The sequence below is a fragment of the Danio rerio genome, chromosome 2, assembly GCF_052040795.2.
Source record: "Danio rerio strain M-AB ecotype USA chromosome 2, GRCz13ab, whole genome shotgun sequence".
NCBI lineage: Eukaryota > Metazoa > Chordata > Actinopteri > Cypriniformes > Danionidae > Danio > Danio rerio.
This window is the reverse complement of record NC_141022.1, coordinates 36,298,510-36,322,886: the sequence shown is the minus strand read 5'-3', so window position 1 is coordinate 36,322,886 and position 24,377 is coordinate 36,298,510. Positions and strand designations below refer to the sequence as shown.

General features: G+C 37.4%; 1 protein-coding gene and 1 long non-coding RNA gene across 35 annotated transcripts in view; both read right to left on the bottom strand.

Moving 5' to 3' along the window:
• Positions 1–24,377, bottom strand: part of rnf220a (ring finger protein 220a) — a 353,098-nt gene that overhangs the window by 232,243 nt on the left and 96,478 nt on the right. The window contains exon 3 of one of the 34 annotated variants that reach the window (NM_001443299.1): positions 4,019–4,055. The exons of 32 other annotated variants lie outside the window; for them this stretch is intronic. The gene's annotated coding sequence lies outside the window, so the exon portion shown is untranslated. Of the gene's footprint in view, positions 1–4,014; positions 4,056–24,377 lie in introns of all 34 variants that reach the window. One more of the 34 variants, NM_001443298.1, reaches the window with a different exon arrangement.
• Positions 1,334–23,799, bottom strand: LOC147846406 (uncharacterized). Its single transcript, XR_015478678.1, has 4 exons — positions 23,199–23,799; positions 22,845–23,043; positions 4,019–4,055; positions 1,334–1,805 (listed from the first exon to the last, which is right to left on the bottom strand). It is a non-coding gene; the product is annotated as an uncharacterized LOC147846406 (long non-coding RNA).

The window sequence follows — 24,377 nt, the reverse complement described above, 5'->3', positions numbered from 1 at the left end:
AAACGGCATACAAATTAGGAAAGCGGAAGAGTGTCAAGGAAGAGATGAGCGTGACGAGAGATGGAGCAAGAGAGAGAGAGAGACTCATTATTAGTTGTGAGTGACGTGGCGGGGCCATGATGAGCATTATGCCCTGTTGGCAGGGACGCCCAGTCACAATGCAGCAGGCCTGCCACCTCTTTCCCCAATCTGGGAGAAAACAAGCCATCCCCCTGGGGGAAAAGACACACGGGCCTTCACCGTGTGGCAGCTCCTGACACCACCGCGTGGCACAGGAAACCAGACAAGCCGGGCAGCCGACGGGTACAGCCAGGCATTATCATTTCCCGCTCTCATCCCTGCATGTAAATATGTATTTTGTTACCGCAATATGTGCCAAAGAGGATGCCGGGTGTCCAAATCCGGACACATGTAAATAGCGAAAGTTTGTCCAACTTGTTCCAGGTGAATGCGACCAAGATGATGTCAGCCGAGCGCTGTCAAATCAGCAGCTGGGGGAAACCGCCTCCATGACTGGTCTTTAAAGCAAACACATGTAGAGGGAATCCTCTGGATCATCAAAAGACACCGAATGCATTCCTGGATATGAAATGAAACTAAGGCCTACATACTAAAAGGATCATTTGGATAAAATTGTTTAGTCGTAGGGATGAGTTCGAGTTGATGTTGACAACCAACCCTCTTAATCATTGGTGGCCATCTTTTCCCCATATCTGGCCGTAGAGGCGAGTGTGTCCATTACCTCCCCTACCGCAGAGATCCTGCCAGACAGCAAAGCCTCAAACTGTCGGCAAACTACACGGCAGTTCAAAAATTCATCAAAGCTAACAAAAGAGGGCATTCTGTCCTCACCGGACGGCCACATCTAAACACACACACACACACACACAGAAGTGTCACCGCTAGCACTTTTCCCTCCTCTGGTCGATTCTTCTCATCCTTCCCCTTCTCCTGCACGAGCAAACAGAATCTGAGTGTTAAAAAAGAGGCGCTCTCACCGGCACTCTCTCTGACAATTGCTTTATTGCGTCTTATCGAGGAATATGAAACTGTGTTGCATGACATCTCGCGGTAAGCCGAATAGATATGCCAATTCATTTTTTTTCCTGCAGCCAGCGATTTGACAAGCTAGACTGCCCCTCTTGAAAGGCATCAGTCAAGCGCGGCGCTGTCGCCCTGGCTTTTCTCTCCCTTCGTCACCCTCCCTTCTCCCGCCGGCTCTCTTTTTCCCCAGCAATCTGTAAGCCTCGCCTCCAAAATTGAAAGGCCCAGTCACTGACAAAAAGAATGAAAAGAAAGGAGAAGGTAAGGGGGGAAAAAGGCATAGCCCCCCCCCCCCCCCCCCCCCCCAAAAAAAAAGGAAAGAGGAGGAAGGTGTGGGGGGAGAAACGATTTAAGTATTGCAAATATAAAATGATAAGAAGGATATGTGGAGGCTGCCGGAGATAACATTGTGGATATCATAAGGGGAATGGGAAGAAGAAAAAGAGAGCGCGAGCGAGAAAAGGTGCTAAAGAGATTGGTGCCATAAGCTCCAGGTTGAGGAGATGACACCAGCACTAATACGAGTGTTTAAATATTTGATGCTTTGGGATAAAGGAGGATCGCCTTTGAACGGTATTGAGTGTCTGGGGGAGAATCTATTAGTGAAAATCTGCTGTGATTTGACAGCAGCACCGCGGCCTGGTGTGTTATTCCTCAGTAGTTCCAGCAATCTCCTGCTCCTCTCTTGACTTTAATGTTTTTCTGCCTTGCTTCAGTAAGTGCTGATTATCACTTTCTCGGGTGGAGCGGGATTGTGAGAGCTGGTAGTGAGACGAGAAATAAGAGAAAGGGGGGGGGGGGGGGATACAAGAGGACATTATCAAATAAGGATGTACTACAAAAGGTCATTTCCCTGGAGCAGCTGCCTTTTGAAAATTTTAAGTCATTGGGTAATTTTAACACATTTAGACAGAAGAAAGGAGAATCTCTCACTGTAATCTTAAACAAAACCAACTGAGGATGACCTGATGGAACACTTGACTAAGTCGTAGCCTTACTGTCCTTACACTAGTTTAAAAGACTGGAAATATTTACTTTACTTTTTTTACTGTCTTTATTGTCCACAAGTGGAAATTTATCTTTGGCTTCCTAACACAACCACATCAGTGTACGCATTACACACATCACAGAAAAACAGGCAACACAAATTTAAAACCCTACACATACTTAGATCCCAGTATTTCAAATTCTAATGGCAGTCGGAACAAAGGACATTTGATACACATTTTTCTTTATTTGAGGTTGCCTAAAACATCTTTTTGATAGTAAGAGCTGAAATTTTATATTTAAAGGATGGGAACAATCTTTAATAATCACGTGTGCTTTGTTTAATTTTCATTGGGTTGTCTTTGTGCTTTACCTACACTTGCACTGGCGATTTTTACTACTCAACACAGTTTTGCTTTTCCTTAATTCCCAACAGTTCATACCATGCAATCGTGTTAATACTCACAACACGTTCAACCAAGTTCTTGTATACCATCTCCAGAACATCTTGACTCACATCAAATTGTTGTAACCTCCTAATGAGATAAAATCTCTGCATTGCTTTTTATTTAAAAAAAAATGTACTCTGCATTTGCAGCAAATGTCAATCTACTGTCAAGAAATGTTCCTAAAAATTTAAGACATCCCACTGTCTCTATTCCATGTCCCTCAAGGACCAGAGATTTCAATCCTTGATTAAGAATTAATTTATTTCTTTTAATTATCATCTCCTTGGTTTTATTAAATTTTATCTCCAGTAAATTCCTTTTACTCCAATTTTGAAGCAAATTTATATAATTATAGTACACGGTATCTCCTTCTGTTACTGTTTTAGTCAACTGGCCAACAAGTGCCATATCATCTTCATATACAAACAAATTAAAACCTAAATCCTGAATCTTAAGTTCATTTGTGTAAAGAGAAAAAAGTAACGATTATAAAATTCTTCCTTGTAAAACTCCTGTATAGACACCATAGTTAACATCTCTTATTAATATGTCAGTTCTCAATTGAAATTTTGCAGTGTAATAAACTAAAGCCATTTATGTTAAAAAAAAAAAGCACAGCATCATTTTTTTTGATATTTTGTTAGTTTTTGATAAAAAAAATTAAAGTACATATCAAAATACATTACAACTTAGGGGTTATTTTCAAAGAAAAACTAAAACATCCTTGGTCATTTATTTGCGCAACAATATATATTTTTTTCCATAACAGGGTTTAAAGTTTGTGTTAAATCAAAATTTACAATTTTTATTTTGCTAGCTCACATTGTTATTTTTAAGGTGAATAAATAATCTTTGCAAGTTAATCCACTGAAAAAAAATTGTTTGGTAAACCTTAATAAAAATCTTTGGTAAACTTCAATAAAAGTCTGACCATTTGCTTCCATAATGTGCCAGTCCTTCAGTTGATATCAACCTGAGGGTTGCCATAGCATTCATTCATTCATTTTCCTTCGACGTAGTCTCTTTATTCATCAGGGGTCGCCACAGCGGGATGGACCACCAACTTATCTAGCATATGTTTTACACAGCCCTCCAGCTGCAACCCAGTACTGGGAAACAAACAAACAACCTTATTTACAAACATACGCTACGGCCAATTCACCTATACCGCCTGTCTCCGGGAAACCGGAGTACCCGGAGGAACACACACCAACACGGGGAGAACATACAAACTGCACAAAGAAATGCCAACTGACCCAGCTTTGACTCAAACCAGCAACCTTCTTTGCTTTGAGCGACAGTGCTAACCACTGAGCCACCATGTCGCCCCACTTCCATAGCAACAGCGTATTAATCTTAACTATTCCTGCCTTACCGTTAAGTTGCTATGAGGGAATGATGCGCAAAAGAAAACTTGTTTCAGTTGGAAGTATGTCAACATACCAAAATTTAATTCTCAGCAACTTCTGGTTTACTTTGACTTAGACTTTGAGGGATAGTTTACCCAAAAAATACAAATTTCGTCACCAATTACTCACCCTCTTGTTGTTCCAAACTCGTTTGAGTTTCTTCCCCCTGTTGATCACAAAAGATGTTGATCAAAACAATGATAAAAAATACCTATTGTCTTCCACAATATCTTCTTTTGTGGTCACAACATGAGATTTTGTTTGGAGGGGCATCCGCTGTGTGAAACATATGCCGAAATAGTTGGCGGTTCATTCTGCTGTGGTGACTGCTGATAAGTAAGGAACTGAGCCAGAGAAAAAAATGAAAACGTTTTCAAGTTTGTACGTTTGTTTCAGAACATTTTAGCTTGTAATTAAGTATTTATGATCAATCAAAATGTCAAGCAAAAGAATATGTGTAAGAGTAGGCCACAAAAGGCTCAATGTAACGCACAGGAGAAAATTTGCCATCTACTTTGGATTTTACTTCTTCCCAAAAGTTCTCTACAACCCCTGACAGCAAACGAAACATTGCATTTCCCTTCTCACCTAGACCTGATTGAGACCAGGCTCTGGGTAGGCATCGGATTGATGCACTGTAAGTTTATGGCCAACCTTTACCCTGACAAAATGAGAGCAGTGTTCTACAGATTACAGTTGTTACTTTATGCCAAATAGCAGTGGCTCTACAAGACCCACAGTTGAATAAAGCCACTGCCTACAATATTTCCCAACATCTATAAATAGAGCTTTTCATTTAAACTGCTTTGAGTTTGTTTACTGCTGCAAAGTTTTTGTTGTTGTTGTTTGTTTGTTTTGTTTTTTGACAAACCTTACTGTTTTAGGTTTTTAAAAAGGTTCAGTTAGTTTTTTTGACAAACCTTACTGTTTTAGGTTTTTAAAAAGGTTCAGTTTAAAGCTGCACTACATTTCTCCAAACACATTCTATTCTATTCTATTCTATTCTATTCTATTCTATTCTATTCTATTCTGCTCTAATCTATTCTGCATATTGGTCAAAGATTATTGAAAATATTTTTTTCCAAGCAGCAAAAGTGCAATACAGCATTTTTTTCCCTGTACAAAAATGAATCATGTTACCATGAGTTGGAAGGGACAATTACTACAAGGTCATTAAATGTAACAAAAGTTTACACTGCAAAAAATAAAATAAAATAAAAATAAGGTCTATTTAGAGCTAAAATCATTTGATGACCTAATTAACACTCTATTAGGGGATCAATATACTAATAATACTTTGCCACTATCTTTCAAACCATCTTTAACCATTTGTAAGCATGGGCATTTAAAAAAAAAACCCCAGTCAAATCACACGATTTTTATTGTCGGTTATGAAAGTCACTATGACAGATTATGCAATTTTATTATAACAATATTTTTTATCTTAATTTCAAAATTTTTTATTTCTTATTTCAATCTCAATAAACACTGATGTTTGCTGACAACTAGGCTACATTATTTAAGGGCATTCGTTATGACATTTACAGGATCAAACATAGATTTCCTTCTTAATATTAAGATATTTTCTTTTAAATCTCTCTCTCTCTCTCTCTCTCTCTCTCTCTCTCTCTCTCTATATATATATATATATATATATATATATATATATATATATATATATATATATATATATATATATATATATATATATATATGTATATATATATATATATATTCTAGCCATGGGTTGCTTTTTAAACACTCCCTCGCCTAAACTTGCCGCGAGTGAGATGGAGAAAACGAAAGCACACCAAGAAAAATCAGATGCTTAAGACAAAATAATTAAATATAAAAAAATAGCAAATAGAGGTTTGCGATAAAACAATTACAGTGAAGCCTTAATTAAATCCTTATTTTCCAAAAATAATTAAAAAAAATAATTATTATTTGCCTATTTTTCTTGAAAAAAAAAAAATTTTAAAACAAATTTCGTTTGGTAAACTGTTTAATATTTAATAAACTGTTTTTATTGTCAATAACAAAATCATCCATTGACAGTGAGTTTCAATTTAATTAGTTTAATCAAGTAATTTGAATATCAAGACGTGTTTCCAGATTACCTTGGAAGAACGAACTTGGTCGAAAGGCCAAGAGAACCCAGAAACTCCTTGTGAGAAAGGAGAAGTCTGCATATTTGTGTAACTCTGTCAAATAAAATAGCTTAAAACCTTTTAATATTTTAGAGAAGGAGTTTAAAGTTTGCATAACCAATGATTGACCTTATTCACCCGAGACCCACCCACAAAAAAATATGCAGCCTGTTTTTTGATTATATAACTGATATAACTGAGAAATCATGAGCTCCTATTGCTCAGTGTCAACCATGTGACGGAACTCGTTGTGAAGATTGGGTAAAATTTAAACATGCTAGACTTTCTGTGACGGTGTTGTGAGGGCGTCGGTTGTGAGGCGTGTGTATCGGTTGTTGTGAATTATGCCACATTACACAAAAAGAAACGATTGAATCTTGTGTCACGAAGCCCATTTGTCGTTTACAACTTCCCACGATACCCTATGTTAAGGAAATCATGCCGAAATCATGGCAGAATCATGTGATCTGGCCAGAGCTTAAGTTTTTTTGTATTTCATTATTTTTATATTACAACCTATTTACACACTTTTTACATTTATTTAAAACATTAAATCCAACATTCACAATTTATGTATGAACATAAAACATTATGTATAACTTTGTAAATCTGAATTTTGTGACTTTTTGACCCCCTAACATATACAGTCCATCATTTTTAATGCACATACAATTTTTTACAGAATTTAAATGAGCAATAAAAAGTAAACAACACATTTTGTCTGTAAATGTATCTGTCTTAAAGCTAATCTTAAATCTTTTCAAAGAACAACCACTGTAAGGGTCTAAAACAAATGTTTTCATTGTAATTTGGAGAGACTGTAACAGTGAATAATTCTGTATTTTGCAGCTACTTAGCTGGCGATAAATGCTTATGCTTACCATTAACTGAAAACTAAATATATTCCCTTGCTCACCACAAACAAAAAGTTTCCAGAAGCTCCCAACCAAGTGAGGTGCATTTGGCCATCATAGCGACTGAGTACGATAATACACTGCCACACACACACCACATAATGAACCAGACACACTCCATAATGCACCCATCCTGTCTCTCTCCTCCATCACCTTCATGACACCAGATTAGGGTGGCGAGCACATTTACACACATACACATACACATACACACGCACACACACACACATACACACAGCGCCTTACAACAAGCAAACATGGCTGTTCTGTTTCATGCCGTCACAGTGTCTTGTCACATTTCCCTGTTGTCTGGCACACAGCTGGGCGACGCGCGGCTGACATGTAAGTGGCCTCGTCTCCAGGCGATCGATGGCTGCTGGCACTTCCTTCCCTGGCCAGGAAAAAACAATTAAAACCCATCGATCCTGTGCCGATCTGAGCCATGAATATGCAGGAGCTTCTCCTTGACCTTCAAAGCTCGGGAAAAGCCAGGTGACTTCATTCTTCATGCGACTGGCACTCACCTCGCTTTTTTTTTTTTCTTCACTTGTCTATGTATGTGTCATTTATGGCCATATGTGGACTTCCTGTTTTCGTCGTCGTACTGGTATTAAATCTCTTTTGACGTACCGTGATGCTCGATCAGCTTTTATTGTGTTTCTTTGTCATGTTGTCACTTTGGTAGAGTGTGTCTGTTGTGTGACACTGTCTGTTGTGCTTACAGATGACATGCTAATTATTGTCGGGCAGAGAGCAAACCCTGAAGATGTGTGCGAAATATTAAGTCTTCTAGTCTTTGTCTGTGCATGTGGGGCCTGACTCGACATGAAGCCCTTTGATTAGCGCAAGATCAATTATGCAAAATTAGCATGTCTTAAGGATGTTATTTAGCTTGTGCTTATTATATGAAGGTGCTATTAGTAGAAACTTTTATGTGTAGTTTATATTACAACTTGGTGTTGCGCCAGCAAAATATTTTATTTGATATTAATATTTTACATTAATCACCAGTGGAACAAAACACAAACATTCCAACTGGGACATTTCGTCACAGTGAAACAATCTAAGCCTGGACGTTCTATAGCTTTAGCAAAGCATCATGTAATGCCATTACATGTGGAATATCTGAAGATTATTCACCCTATTTACTACTAACTTACACTCAATTAAAATATGACTCGCCTCAACATTGCTTCAAATAAAATGACCTTTTATTCATTTTTATATTATATTCATAATTAATCAGTATACCTTAAAGAGGACCTGTTATGCAAAGATACATTTTATAAGGGGTTTAAACGCATGTCGTGTGGTAATAGTCTGTGAATATAACACGCTTCTAAAAATAAAAATGTATTAATTTATTTTGTTTTTATGACCACACTTTAGAAAACAAACTCTGCAGAAGCACTTTGATTGACATTCTCTGCCTCTTTAGCAAAGGACGTTGTACTTGTTTTTTGTATTCGCCACTATGCTGACACATAGGCATTTGTAACTCCTCCCTCTTTTGAAAAGAGGCCTGGCATCACAATCTCATTTGAATTTAAAGCACCAAAATGGCACAATCAGGATCAAAGCCTTAAAAGGGACCGTTTCAAAAAGTAAAAAAAAACATTATTTATAGAAAATTTTGAGCTGAAACATCACATACACACTTTTGAGACTAATTTTTACATTTTTTATAAGAGGCACAACAGGTCCCTTTTCATCTTGTTTCCAAATGAAATAACTGTATTAATATTTCCTAAAGCCAAAGCAAATGTTATCTAAAAGTAATATTTGAATTTTTTTTATTTCTTTAAATCAGTTTTTTAATCATGGTCTCCACACCCAAGTGAGCAAACTTATAGTGACAATATAAATATAATACTGTAAGTACATGTAAAAAATGTAAGACATAAAATGTACATTGCAAGCTAAAAGAGATGAAAATAACATTAAATTCACAGATGAGTTTTATTTCCTAAACCTTAAAGAGCCCCTATTTTGCATTATAAAAGGTCTTCTTTTGGTTTGGGGAGGTATCCAACAACAGGCTGATATGCATGCAAGGTCAGAAAACACTTTCATTGTCTTTTAATATGCATTTATTTTTACCTAATTATCCCAACGGCTCCCATATGATTCATTCAGCAATTTTTTCCCCCAAACTTCTTCTTAGTGCGATGCTAATCTGCGCTGATTGGACCGATGACACAGTCTATTGTGATTGGTCGACTGCGTTTAGCACGAGTTGGAGAGAAATGCCCACCACGGCTACGAAGTAGCACAAAGAGTATGTGAGAGCACAATGCAGAAATGCAGTTAAACGCCAGCATATTACTCTACTCTTAAACCTAACCCTAAGTAATAACAACGACACACATTCAGTATTAAATCGTTAAAAGAAAGAAGCACAAGTCACGTTATCAACGTGGTTTTGGATGCAATATGTGAATATCCCTATGAAGGTTTAACCTGAGAGATACAGTACAAGCATTGATAATAAATAAGGAATTACAAGCTACGTGGCGGCCTTACAACTTATAACACAAAATTAAACAGATATTTTGCAAACTACATAAAACGAGGCAACAATACTTACATGTTATGATCTGGAAAAGGAAGAAACTGGTCCATATGAAGTGTAACAGTGACTGACAAAATACCTGTCAAAGTCTGATAAAGTCCCATACATAACAGTCTCTGTTGCTCCTTGCACTTATAGCACACGGCTTGCAAATCTCACATTGCAGCGTAGGTTATTGTATCAAAAATATGACAAGAACAAACACAGCACTAGGTTGGCTATACTGTGGTATTGTTGTGAAAATTAACTTTAACCTTTTATTTGCCGCAGCCGAATCTCTATCTGTCAGTGATCGTCATCTTCACGTCATGATCAGTCCAGTGATACCCCGCATTCCGCTAGTGTCTGAAGGGAAAATGCGTTCACATTTCACCGGATGCGGTACAAAATATTTGGTGATATGGTACCATATCGACGTTGATGCGTTCAAGCAAAAGATCTGAACCCAACTCGATTCATTTATCTTATTATCATTAATCTTAGTCAACTATTTCGTTAAAGAATCAGTAGATTTAAACACGGCGCACTTTCAGATTTAAACCTCAGCTCGATGTTTTCATTCACTTATAGCTGTGTTACACACTGCATGGAAGATCATTTTCAAAAACCCATAATAGGGGCTCTTTTTAAATCTAATTTATGTAAAGGTTTAGTTTATTATGGTAATCAAATAACCAATTATCATAAAAAAGTTTAAAAAATCCTATGATTTCTGATCAGCCTTTAGAAAATCATACAGTAATAATAAGTGAATTCAGTAAATAAAAAATACAAAAATTAAACACTCTCTAATAAATAGTTTTAAGAAAATTGCTTGATTTTAAAATATTTTTGAAAATATTTAAAACATATTGCAGACTACCTTGTGACCACCAAAACAAATTGTTTGGGCGATCTGCATTTAAAAATAAAAAAAATCGAATCAACATACATATACTCTGAGATCTGAAAAAAAAAGTCTCTCATTGTTTCAGTTAAACTGAGATAATCTATCCCAGCACAAAAAAAGGCCAAAATAATATGTGTCCTTGATTTAGACCTGGCTTTGACGAGACTGATTATGTAGAGCTAAATTCAATAAGTCCCCTTTTATTGAGCCACAGCTTTGGTGAGGATCAGACAGACAACAGACTGTGTGATGTGGAGTGATGTGTGGACGTGTGTTCTGTGTGCATTCTTGCATGTGTGGCTGTAAATGGCGGGTGTCAGTGTGGAGCTAAAAATCACATGGCTCTCTCTTTCTCTCTGTTTTCTCTCTCTCTCTCTCTCTCTCTCTCTACAGGATAAGCTAAAGCGACAGGGTGTCCGTTCAGGCTGCTGTGTTCTCCTGCTGTGAACCCAAGTGCTGCATGGGTGCCGCTGGAGAGGTTCAAGCTGCCATTTATCAGCTTTTCTTAGCATCTCTTCAGCCTGGCTGCCCCCAACACATCCATTGTGTCTGCCTGCCCCAAGTCAGCTGACATCCAAAGAGAGCAAAGAGGAAGAGAGAGAGAGATGGTGATACAAAATGACTGCAGTCACACTCGCCTCCATCTGCCATACCAATACTAATATGGGCTTACTGGACCCTGACCACGGCCACTTGAAAAATAACATAAAGTGCACTGTTTTCATCACGCGTGATTGACATGGACCTCTGATGAAATTCTTTTGTTGAAGCTTGACTGTTTTTGATTCTTTCCAGAGTTATTGCGTGTTTTTTGGTTGCAGTTTAATTCAAGAGCTGCATTTTCTGAACGTATTTTAGGAAAAAAATAAATACTTGGGAATAGACTTTAGTAAACAGGCGGTATGTCAATAGACCTTAGTCAGGTGAGATGATGTACTGAATTTAAAGGTCTCATTTGATGTTGCTACAAAGAACACTATTTTGTGTATTTGGTTGGTGTAATGCAATGTGTTTATGCAGTTTAAGGTTGCAAAAAAATACTTTCCACAAGCTGTAAATTATTGGTGCTCATGTCTGCACCGGCTTCCTAAAATGTAACAATTTTTACAAATCTCTAAAATCTGAAAAGTGATGTGTGGTCTGATGAGAGGGGTCTGGATGCAGACTTGGTGCAATGCAATCTGAGCTGCATCCAGTGCTTTAAATGCGCTCACCTAACCCCACCCCTAATCCTATCCCACACAGTGACGTCACTCACTTCATTGTGAGTGTGTTGTGTCTGACATTGTATCGCTGAGTGATGCAATCTCAGCTTGCATCATAAAGGCTGCATCCAGATACTATTGGGTCTAATTTGCCAACTCTCCAGTCCATTTTATTGGCTGAACATCTCGAGCATGCACTCAATAAAAGGCTGCTTGTTCAAACTACTTATTTAAAATAGGTTGAAACAACACAATTCTTAAATTTTTTAAAATTCTTTAAAACAATTGTGACAACTTAATTGTTTTATGTTCAATCCAATTAAATCTGTAAAAATGATTCAGTTAACTTAATCGATTTGTGTTGGGACAACATGAAGGGATTGTGTGGAACCCCATTTTTTACAGTATATGTAGATAAAAATGAGGATGAGATCCAGTCTTTACAAAAATGCATACAGTATACATACAACCAGATTTAAGAAAACACTCATGCCTCTAGTGACATTATTGTAAAAAGTATATTATGTTTTTTATCTGACCCTACTTTGTTTGAGCAAAATGTACTCCAATGTATCATCCCAGTTTCACAAATGTAAAACCTATTCAGGATCAATCATACATGTTTTTTGGGAAGCTAAAAGTTTTCTGGAAAGCAGTACAGGACTTCACAGCCAAAAAGAAAGTCTTTCAAAAAATATGGATACCTCTAACGAACCTCTGACTACCTCAGACGTATTTTCATAATAAGTGTGGCTTTACTTAATCCCAGCACTACTTTATTCGTTTATAATGAATTTTGTATTCTGCTTGTATTTTTTTTTTTACTTACTTGTTTATTTTTTATGACTTTTGTTGCTATATTTGTGTCTACTGGTATCCTTCCCACATAGCAAAATATCTCTGGCTTAGTTCTGGCCCACAAATTCAGGTTTTGCTTGGCCTACATGCCGCAGTGAATTATGACTGGATCAAGTCTGGCTTCCAGACAAGGGCCAAACATGGACCATGTTTGGGACGAGTCATAGCCAAGTTAATAACTCATAATAACTTGTAACATGGTGTGTCACAATTGCAATTAAATTGAACCCATGAAGCATTGCGCTTTAAGCACACTATGGGGGTGCTTTTTCTCAAATCAACCTGATTAGTAGAATTTTTTCTTTTTTATTTACTCAAAAATAATTATGTATTTTAAATGTGGGTCATGACAGGGCAAACTTACGTGGCCCACATATCAATTAAACATCTGGGCCAAATACTACATTTTCCATCTGGCCCAATTCTTGTGGGCCACCTTAAAGACAGTGCCACGTCTGCCAAACCAGGGCCATGTTTGGCCCACATGCAGTATGCCAATGCTGGGTGAATACCTCCTGTGCCAGCTTTATGCCAAATGTGGGCCAGAATTCTTTGCTACCTGGGTTGTCTTTGTCCATTTTTTGTTTTTGTTTGTATGTTCATTAAAACCAATAAACAAAGAATAAAAAAAAAGTTAAATGATGTTTTTGACCATTTTGAAGAATTTTCAAATAAAACATCCAGTAAGTAACGTTAAAAGGCTTCTTCATTAAACTATTAGCGTTAGCCATAAAATAAACCTTACCCTAAAGGCTGATTTATACTTCTGCATCAAGCGCACTTGTATGGTCCAGTGCAGCCTTCGCGTAGTCGCATACCCCTCACCCTGGGTGATGCCGACGCTGACGCACACCTCTCAAAAAATGTAAGTATACATCATATCATGTAGCACAAGCTCTTTGATTAGTCGGTTTGGTAGCTGCAATGAGTTTGGAGGTGCTAAGAGCCGCAACCTAATGGAGCGAGTGTTTACAATTGTCAAGTCCTCTGAAGGTACTTAAAGTTGTTACACGTCCGCCGGTTCCCGCCTCCAAAGAGCGAGTTTTAGCTACTTGTATACTAAGGTAGCTTTCATAAAAATAAACAATAAAAAACACGAAATACTCAAAACAGGAACAAAAACACCTACTGCCAGCTAGTGTTTCAGATGTGTTATTACTTAGAGCAACACAAACAGCATGCAGAAGTATAAATGCATGACTACATGTAAAGCAGGCGCAGAGGGTCATGGCAATTACTCAACGCAGAAGTATAAACCAGCCTTAAACCTAATGAATTAATTAAAAACACTTTGTTGAAGCAACCAACTCGCTTAGCCTTGTTTTTCTATGGCTTTTTTGAATTGTGTTTCAAAGGACACATGAGAATTTTGCAAGTATGTTAGTACTAGAGGCATTTTTCTGAGCCTGCATACTATATAACATGTCATTGAATGAAATGCATTCTTATGCTTCACTACTTTGTTTTCATTCTTATGTAAAATATAATATGACCCAAGCCTGACTTCACATGTACATTGTATCAAGCAGGGAAAAAACAACTCATTTTAATTTTGTATTTATGTGCACTATTAGTCAAATGTTTGAAAACTGTACAATCTGTATTATTTTCATTTTTTTGCTTAGCAAAGCTACAAAAACAATGTTGTGTATTGAATAGTATTCAGATATAAAATAACTGTATTCTAAGTGAATTAATTTGGAAAACATAATCTATTCATGTTACTTAAAGTAAAATTTTCAGCAACATTAAAACAATCATTTGTATGCGTTTGTGTGCGTGTGCGCCTGTGGTCATCATAACAGGAGCAACTATCAGTGTCCAGAGCCAGCACTTCCACTTGTTTAAAGCCAGAGTGGGCAGTGTGGCAGTAAACACTAAGGGTATAATCAATGTAGGCCAGCACTCATTGTGAGGCAATTTCATTTGAAGTGCCATAGGTCAGGCCATTCTTATTCCGCACCATACCAGGCCAGGCCAGACAGCTGCACCATTCAATAACGCTGGAAATGTACACATATTGAACACATCACAGGAACAGTTTTCCAAACCAACATTGATGGCCGCTTTCAGCCTCCCTCCCTCCGTACGGCGTCTGGAGAGGCCACACATGCTCAAGTCTCCGTCACAGAATTTTTCAGCTCTGATTTTCTATTGTTTTAAAATGTGGGATGGTATCTCATCAGGAAACTCTTCTAAAGGCTGATCTCAACACTGAGTCAATTTGTGACTTTTTTTATTGGCTATTCAGAAGTTTGGAGTCGGCAAGATTGTTTGTATTTTCAGATGCATTAAATGATCAAAAGTGACATTTTAATATTACAAATAAATATTGTTAGGAACATGAATTTGCTATTTATTCAGGTTCTATACAAATTTATGTATAGATCAAACACGTATCAAATAAATAAGGACCATTTTCACATTTCACAGTCGTCATAGTTGGGTAAACTTAGGCCCAATTCTAATTCTATTTTTGTACACCTACCCCTTCCCCCTTAAAAGGCAGTGTTGTGGCAGGTGTAATTTTCTTACCCCTTGGTTTTGAGTGTGGTCCTTAAAAATCTCTGTTTTGAGGTGTATCTAGCCCTTCCCCTTAGCACTACGCCTTAAGGCTTAAGAGTATTGGGACACCAGAGGTAAGGGGAAGGGCTAAGGGGTAGAGTTGGGATTGGGCTTTAGGGTGCAGTGAATGGGAGAGTACAACAAATTATTTTTTACAATCCATTTGCTGAAATAATAAACAAAAACTACATGATGGTGTTATCAAGACTTTCAGAAAAAGAAAAAAATTATGTAAAGCAGGTCGCACACCACAAGCGCCGCACAGCGCCATGCATTTTAGAATTCTAAACATAGGTTTCTATGAGGATACACACACCGGCGCCGCAAGTCGGCGGCGCCCGTCCACGGCTCAAGCAAGTCGCACACCAGAAGCGCCGCTTGGCGGCGTGCCGCGCAGCGCCACGCAGCGCCATGCATTTTGGAATTCTAAACATAGGTTTCTATCAGGATACACACACAGGCGCCGCAAGTCGGCGGTGCCCGGCCACGGCTCAGGACGCAGTTCATTTTTTAGCCGCGCCACAGAGCGCCATCTAATTAGTTTCATGTTAAATATCATTCGAATGTGCGCGTCTGGTGTGTGATACTTTAAACTATCATGTGCGCGCTGTGTCGCGGCGCTGAGCGGCACTTCTGGTGTGCGACCTGCTTAAGACTGATACCGATAACAACAGACATAAAAGAGAACAACGTCAAATTTACTGTCCTCCGCATAGACACTGCATTACAAACACCTCACATTGTCAAGGTATGGTGGTGGATGGAGAGGAGGCGAGGACCCAAATGCGGGGAATGAAGAATTTATTGAAAAATAAAACAAAAACAAAACTCAAATCTCCCCATGTGGGGAAAAACATGACATTGTTATACACTCAACTAGACTTCAAGAATCTGGAACTTGGCAGACACACAACTTAACCACTGTTGTAGAACAGAATCAGCAAATCACGTACAACAGGGAAGGAAACAATCAACATTGGACCAGCACAGAACAGAGCACACTAGGAGAATAAATAGGAAAGACAAACCAATAAACAGACAGGCGGACAGGTGAAAATAATAATTACAAACAAGATAACAAGGTGGGTGGGACAAGACAATAGACGGGAGAGGGCATGACAGAGACGAGACAAGCCATGCGCTCACATACAACAGGACAACATGCAGCCAATGAGAGAACTCATTAACCGCATGTTCATGACAACACAAACACAACAGCAGGAGCGCGCACACTCTGCGTACACCCACGAAGGCGCGCGCACACACAGAGACAGAGACAGGACCAGACATGGGTAGTGTCCGAGCTCTGCCACCAAAACAAGAATTTACAAGACTAGAGTGGCAGAACCCTGACACACATGTTTTTTTATGCAAAAATTATATAACACATACGTAAATAGATATAAAATTTCATACGTTTCAAAAAAATTCTAAATATGAAAAACTTTCAAGGATTTAATGACTGCGGTTTAACGCATCATAACAGTCATGTGAAAAAGATCAATTGAAATTAAAGATATATTTTTTTTAAGATCATGATGCTTATTTAAGAAATAGATATTCATTAGCAAAAAAAATGAAATATGTTTTGAACATACGAACGAATATAAATACTTGTAATGTGATGGGACACTGATTACGGAGTGCGGATTCAAATGCAAGATTTATTACAAGAATTGTCAGCCAAGCAACGGTCAACACAGGTGCAAACAAATGTAAACAAGCAAATTCAGAGTCGTGGTCAATCAACAGACGGATGGTTAAATGCAAGCAGGAGACAAGAATAAACAATAAAACAAAGCAAGGGTCAAACACGGCAAGACAAGGCAAAGGAAACGCGTCGTAATGTTCACAGTAAAGTTTAACAAGGCTCAGCATTGATGTATGTGTGTGTGCTGTTTTTAAAGTTCATGTAACCAGTCCTTGACAATCCACCGGGTGTGTGTGTGTGTGTGTGTGTGCAATCAATGGAATCCGGAACAGGTGCGTGAGAGCGGTGCATGACTGGATCTGTAGTCCATATATATATATATAATGGCGGATTTGTTGTTCTATGGCTATCTGCGTGTTTGCCAGCAATCTGTCAGGATTAGAGTGACAATACTATTTTGTATAATTTTTTTGGTAATCAAATAACCAATCTCAAAATTGTTTTCTACAGTTTATTTTTTTCTTAAGCCCCAAATAAAACCCTCATAAATCTAATTTATTTTATCTTTAAAATACAAGAAAACAGAAATCAGTCAATTAAATTGTGAATATTTTACAATCAACATTTTTTCTACTATACTAATTACATTGTCAAATAAAAATGAGATATTTTTTAAATGTTTTTTTTTATTTATTTTACATTTCAATAATATTACGTACAATTACTATTTTTTCCTGTCTTAATGGAAACTTTGGAATCTCAAAAACACAAAACAACAGAAAAAGACTTGCTTTTATACTAAGATGTACCCTTTAATATTTAAAGCTAAAACAAAAAAATGAAAGAGCATGGCAGGGAATATTTCAAATTCTATGCAATGGAGCAGTTTTTCTTAATATTTTCTCCATGACAAATATGTAAAAGCTATATTAAAAAAAAATCTTCAACATCAAAAGGCCTCTAACCAAACAAACCAACCCAAAAACCTCCTTTCCTCTTCATTTAGCCTTCATTAGCCTATCTCCCGGCAAACTGAGCTAAACCTTACACAGCTGGTTGACTGACTTCAACTCATCTGCAAATAATTCAACCACAATTAAACAATTGAACAATTCCCTTTAAACCAAATATCAAATTATTCGGTCAATTGCTCACACCAGACAGAATTATTGGCATGTGTTCATAATGGATGATCTTTGCTGGGAGCTCAATGCAACAACTCTCAGGAAGCTGCCACAAAACAAAAAACAAAAACACAATCCACAATCACATTGCGCAATACAAATATTTAAGTTTTTAAACCATATTATATACCTAAAGTCAACAGGATAGCTATTCTGTAGAGTGATATGGACTACATTGAGACTTTATCTCAATACAGTTCCTGGTGTTTATTGTGATAACCATATTCCTTAAGATTAAAGGAATTCATTTGTATACACTGCTAGATAAACTAAACAAAAATTAGTCTTATGTGCACACATGTAATTATTAAAGAAATTATTAAACTGATCGAACATGACGACAATAAACACAATTGTGACAATTTACAGTATGAAAAATTCATTTGCAAAAAACAAATAACTAAGGGTGCTTTTACATCTGTGGTTCGGTTCATTTGGTGTAGAACAAGGGCAACAAATGACACATTTTAGCATTTTTCTGCAGTTTTCTTGGTTCTTTTCACACCACACTGAATGCTTTGGTCCGAACCAGTTGAAAAGAACCAAAATGCAGTCATGTGACAAAATCCACATCACTCATTGGCCAGATGTTATTGAACGTATTTCCTAAACTGTTTTTCGATTAGTCAGAATTAACGTGCGGGAAAATGCCAATAGAACTCCTGCAAGTAAATATAACCCCGCAAGTCCAACGCCACCCAACCCTCTCCAAGCTGGTATCAAACCTGCGAAATTTCGTATGGGAGTCGGTTGCTCTACCAAGGAGGCTAAATATCATGGTCTCAAATCGGCACACACAAAATGTCACGTTTTTCTATGAAGGGACGACTGCGCTAGCTGATCATATCACTGGTGATGGTACACTATATAGTTTGTGTACATCACTTTTGCCAAACAATACATTTCGAGAATGAAGCGCGGCCGTGGCTGTAAAACAATGTTTTAATGCACTGCAAATGGCAATGAAGGAGTGAATTAATTTTGCTAATCTGCGACATGATCATTTTCCGGAAATATTACCAACAATCCATCAGGTAATGTTTTACCCTAGCTCTTTTTCTCTCTCTTTCTCTCTGTTTAAAATTGTTGGTAAAGCGCGGTCAACAAATATTTTTTATGCTCAAACTAACTGCACCAAGAGAAAACAAACTGTAGAGCAATTCAGCCGAACTAAATAAAGCAGATATGAAAACACCTAAATGTTCATAAATTTTCATAAATCATGTTTATTATTGTATCTAATAATTCCTGTTTATTTAGTAAATTTTTTATCATTTTCATGTACATATACATTTATAAGAAAAAAAAAAAGGTGAAACCATCTGATTATCATCTGTTATTTTAAATAGTCAACTGATGTTACAAAGTACATTTACAGTAAAAGTATGTCACCATGTAAAATGTATACATGTGATCTTACACACATGTAAAACTTACTATAGTATATTTAGTCATTGCTCGAGGTTTTTATTTATTTTTTATTTTTTGCATTGTACAGTCTCATAATTGGCAGCACGGCGGTTCAGTATTTAGCACTATTGCCTCACAGCCGTAAGGTCACTGGCATTTCTGTGTGGAGTTTGCATGTCCTCCCGTAACGTGAAGTGGACGCTGACAAGGGAGTGGGGATCCAAATGCAGGTTTATTGACAGGAGATTGGTCAGGCAAGCTATGGTCAAGACAGGGGGAAACAAATGTACACAGGAAATCCAGAGTCATAGTCAAATACACAGGCGAATGGTCAAAAGGCAGGAAGCAGACAACGTAAAAAAACAAGACACAAAAGCAAAAATCTAACACGGAAAGGCAAGGAAAATGCATTGTAATGTTCACAATGACAGTATAACAAGACTCAGCACTGATGTGTGTGTGTGTGTGTGTGTGTACTGTATAATTAGTCCCTGTAATCAGTTCATGAGCAACTTCCAGCCTTGAGTGTGTGTAATCTACCAAATGAGGAACAGGTGAGTGTGAGCGATGCATGACTGGAACTTATAGTCCATATATCGGCGGATTTGTAGTTTGTTGGAGCTGGATCGCTGGTGACCTTGACATTTTCGTGTTTTCATGGGTTTCTTCCGGGTGCTCCGGTTTACCCTACAGTCCAAAGACATGCAGTGTAAGTGAATTGGATAAACTAAATGGTTTCCCAGTGCTGGTTGTGGCTGGAAGGGCATCCGCTACATAACACAAATGCTGGAATAGTTGATGGTTCATTCCGCTGTGGCAACCTCTGATAAAATCAGAGACTAAGCCAAAGGTAAATGAATGAATGAATGACTCTCATAATTAAAAGTACACAAGCTGTCACTCACACATTTTCCCCCCAATATATCATCAATGATAACATATCCTTAGAATACAGGTGTGTTTGTTGGCGCATGTAAGACAGATGGTGAGACAGACACATGAAGAGAGATCCGTGCCCATAAAGCCACAGACGGCCATGTCTGTTTGAGGGTAGTCAATTTTACAGCTCAACTCCTACCACAGACCTGACAAATCAATAAAAGTTAAGGAGATAAATTATTTAAAGCCAACTCTAATTAGTTAGCTATTCCCGTGCTATAGATTCCTCTACAATATTGATGATGGAGTCCAGTTTACAGAACGGCAGGTACTTGCTCTCACTCCCACTTAGAACTCAATTCCTCCAGACCATCACAGAGGATCAGACGGGGATAAGTGATTATTAAGATCAGTTTGAATATAAAGATTTAGATTTATAAACAGAATTCTCCAGGAGGCCTCAGCATGAGGAAACAGATGAATAGTGACTTATATAGAAGACAGAGTTTTTTTCCTTTTTTGGGGGGTGTATTGGGGGTTGGATGTGAGCTGGTATTGATCCATCTGCCTAAATATATAAACATGACTGTATTAATATGTGTGTGTGTGTGTGTGTGTGTGTGTGTGTGTGTGTGTGTGTGTGTGTGTGTGTGTGTGTGTGTGTGTGTGTGTGTGTGTGTGTGTGTGTGTGTGTGTGTGTGGTTTGTTGTCTAAATTGTGATCAATTTCATGAAGAAAAAATCCAAAGAAATGACAGGTGAGCTCATTTTTGACAGATAAAATTCTCATAAACAGCATCTTATTCATTAAACACCCACTCTGTGACTTAAACTGAGCTATTTATCATAAATGACTTTTTTGACATTGCTTATTATTAAAATCAAATAAAAAATACAGTTCTTGTTTTTTATGTGAAATATTGTAGCAATTAATATTAGTGATTGACTCGTGCACTTCATTATTATTATAATATAGGGTCCCACTTTATATTAAGTGTCCTTAACTACTATGTAGTTGCATCAAAAAAAATAAATACAATGTACTTACTGTGTTCATAATGTATTTGAGAACACTTGTGGTGCTCTTGAGTTGGGATAGGGGTTGGGTTATGGACAGGTTTGGTGGTATGGGTAGGTTTATAGGGTGGGTTAGGGTGTAGGGATTGGTCAGCAGTGTATTTACAAATGTAATTACAGAAGTTAATTACAGATGTAATTACATACAGGTATTTAATCAAGCATAAGTACAAAATAAATACATGTATTTACACAATAAGTACATTGTAACAAACTATTAATTCCTGTGTAAGTACATATTAGTTAAGGCCACTTAATATAAAGGGGGACCTAATTTAGTAAATCACATGTCGTCATTGTTATCAGATAATGTAGTAATTAAGTAACCTTAACTTCCCCCTTCAAATCAGCTTCTCATTACTTTGAGTCATAAGCAAAGGGCAGGAATATTGTGGTGTTTTTTTCTTTTTTATTATCATCCTCAATAAAAGATCATACATGTGAGTTTGCCAATGGTATGTCTGGTGGAGAGTAATTCTTTACTACTTGGTGCAAAACTGCCATTCAAATCTACACTCAACAATCAATGATCCATTTAATTCCCGAAGAAACCCCTGTTCAACTTTTTGTCATTTTAGATGCGGTTTGACTGACAAACATTTCACACAATAAGGAAAAAATGACAAACTTCTGTTTAATGCCAACTTTAGCAATAATAAAAACAGCTGTGCTACAAAAAAATCTGTGTACAAAACAAAGATTGTAATATTTCTGTGAATTTTTCTTTAAAAAGAACAGCATTTAAATAGAAATCCTTTGTAACATTTTAATAGCATATAATGCCACTTTTCCCACCAGTGATAAATTTTACGTTTACACATAAAATAAATGCTTGAATTGTTGAGAATAATGATGATAATTTAGTATAATGCTGTAAGAGCTTACTATATAATAATTAAAGCTCTACGATAAGCTAGAAATAAATGAAATGTCAATTTAGTAAAATCTGTGATTCATTGCTTCATTGCTAAATGGCTAACATGGATTTTATTGAAAAAGTAGCTGTGCTTTATGTGTGTCATGATTACCAGCGATCTAACCACCAGAGATTGCTGAAAAACATTCACACTTACATGAACTACAAACCCGCCATAGTATGGGCTACAACACCCAATCATGCAACACACACACACAACCGGTTCCAGATCCAGACTGATTACACTCTCACAGCTGAAGCTGCTCACAGACTGATTATTTAGACTATTTAAACCCTTTTGTTCCACACACAAGTTGCTAAGTATTGTGAAGCTGTTGCTGTCCTTCCGTAAGCGTTTTTCATTGTTTCCTGTGTCCAGTGTTTTTGACTTTAGACTGTTTGTAGTGTTTTGATTCTTTGCTGCCTGCCCTGAAACTCTCGCCTGTTTTTGGATTACGCTTCTGGATTGTCTACTATAATGTTTATGATGATTTTAGGCCCTTGCCTGTCTGACCATTCTCATTATAAAGCTGCATTTGAAACTATCCCAGTTTGCATAGCATCTCTACGCAACAATATGCTTTAGGAATACTGAAAAACAGCGTAAATTCATTTGTCACCATGTCTGAGTCCCATAGATCCTTTCAGAGGTGCACCCAGCTCTGTGAGTTCATCAGAAACTATACCTGGATGATGGAGGATTTTCGTGGTGCTTCCGATTGAGCTGAACCCAGTTTGATGAACTGTTGTCCAGTGTCAGCAAGATGATTTTCACCTCGGGACACCAACAGCAGGCACTAATAATCATAATCACATATAATTAACCCAGACAATATAACACTTTAAACCAGGGTCACCAATCTCGGTCCTGGAGGGCCGGTGTCCCTGCAGGGTTTAGCTCCAACTTGCCTCAACTCACCTGCCTGGATGTGTCAAGTATACCTAGCAAGACCTTGATTAGCTTGTTCAGGTGTGTTTGATTAGGGTTGGAGCTAAAATGTGGAGGACACCGGCCCTCCAGGAACAAGTTTGGTGACCACTGCTTTAAACTATTAAAAATGTTATGAAAAGTTTTTTTACTTTTCAAGGTTAAAAGTTGTTGGAAGAAAGCTAAAGGTCCTATAATGCAATTCAAAAGCATAAATAAATAGTGAAAAAAATAATAATAAACAAATAATCACAAAATAAAGAAAACTGCTAATTTAGAGATATTTTAACAGAGTTTCAATATAGTCTATAGTCTCAAGCACATTTTATTATTTATTAGGTCCTTTCCTAACCTCCATTTTCTCCCCACTGTCATTTATCATGTGTGTTACAGTATTCATCTTAGGTATTGCTAATAACTACATATAGCCTCTTCAAATTACTGGAATGTTATCTTGAAATCTTAGGTGAGATTGACTTCCGAGCAATCGTGCTAGGTAAAATCAGCTGAGTGGCCACAAAAAAAAAAAAAATACAGTGACCTCCTAACATTCAAACCAGACCACATGTGCAAATAAACCGCACCATCATATCAATTCATTTCCTCCTTGTATACCCCATCAGTGCAGCATAGCATCCACCTAATGGAATTCAATAAGATATTTCTCTCTGAATATTAAAATAGATGTCCTTAAGTAATGCACATCTAATCCTCACATAAAAAAAACGCATTTGCCATGTAGCTTTTTCATTTACCTCCCCTTTTGTTTCATAGCCTCCTCCTTGTCTGTCCTCACATCTCTTCCATCCTTTGTTTAGGAGAGAGTTGTTATCAGACACAAGGGGTGGTGGGAGGGCAGACTATTGATCATCTCTTTTAATTACCCCCAGCGTACCAAGAGGCCTAAATTAACTCCCCTCTGCCCTGAAATAGCCATGAATATTTCAGAGGGACGAGCGCCCACTGTTTGTCACTCACGTTTACTTCTGTTCATCTCTTATCTCACACCATTTTTTTCCTCCTGGGTCAAAACACCACTCTCTAACATCTGGACTGTTTATTGCCCTATGCACGGAAGAGTCTGAGATGGTTACACATGATAATGGAGAGTTTTTTTTTTTAAATATTAGGCACCAAAGAAGAATTTGAATGGCCAAAATAACAATACAAATTTTTGTTTGATCTGAAACAGCGAATGCATGCAAGCGCTGACTGACAGATGCGCTCAGTATGATAAACTGATCCCAGACCAGCTTCTGTACACTTAAAAAATATATTTTCTTATCAGTGT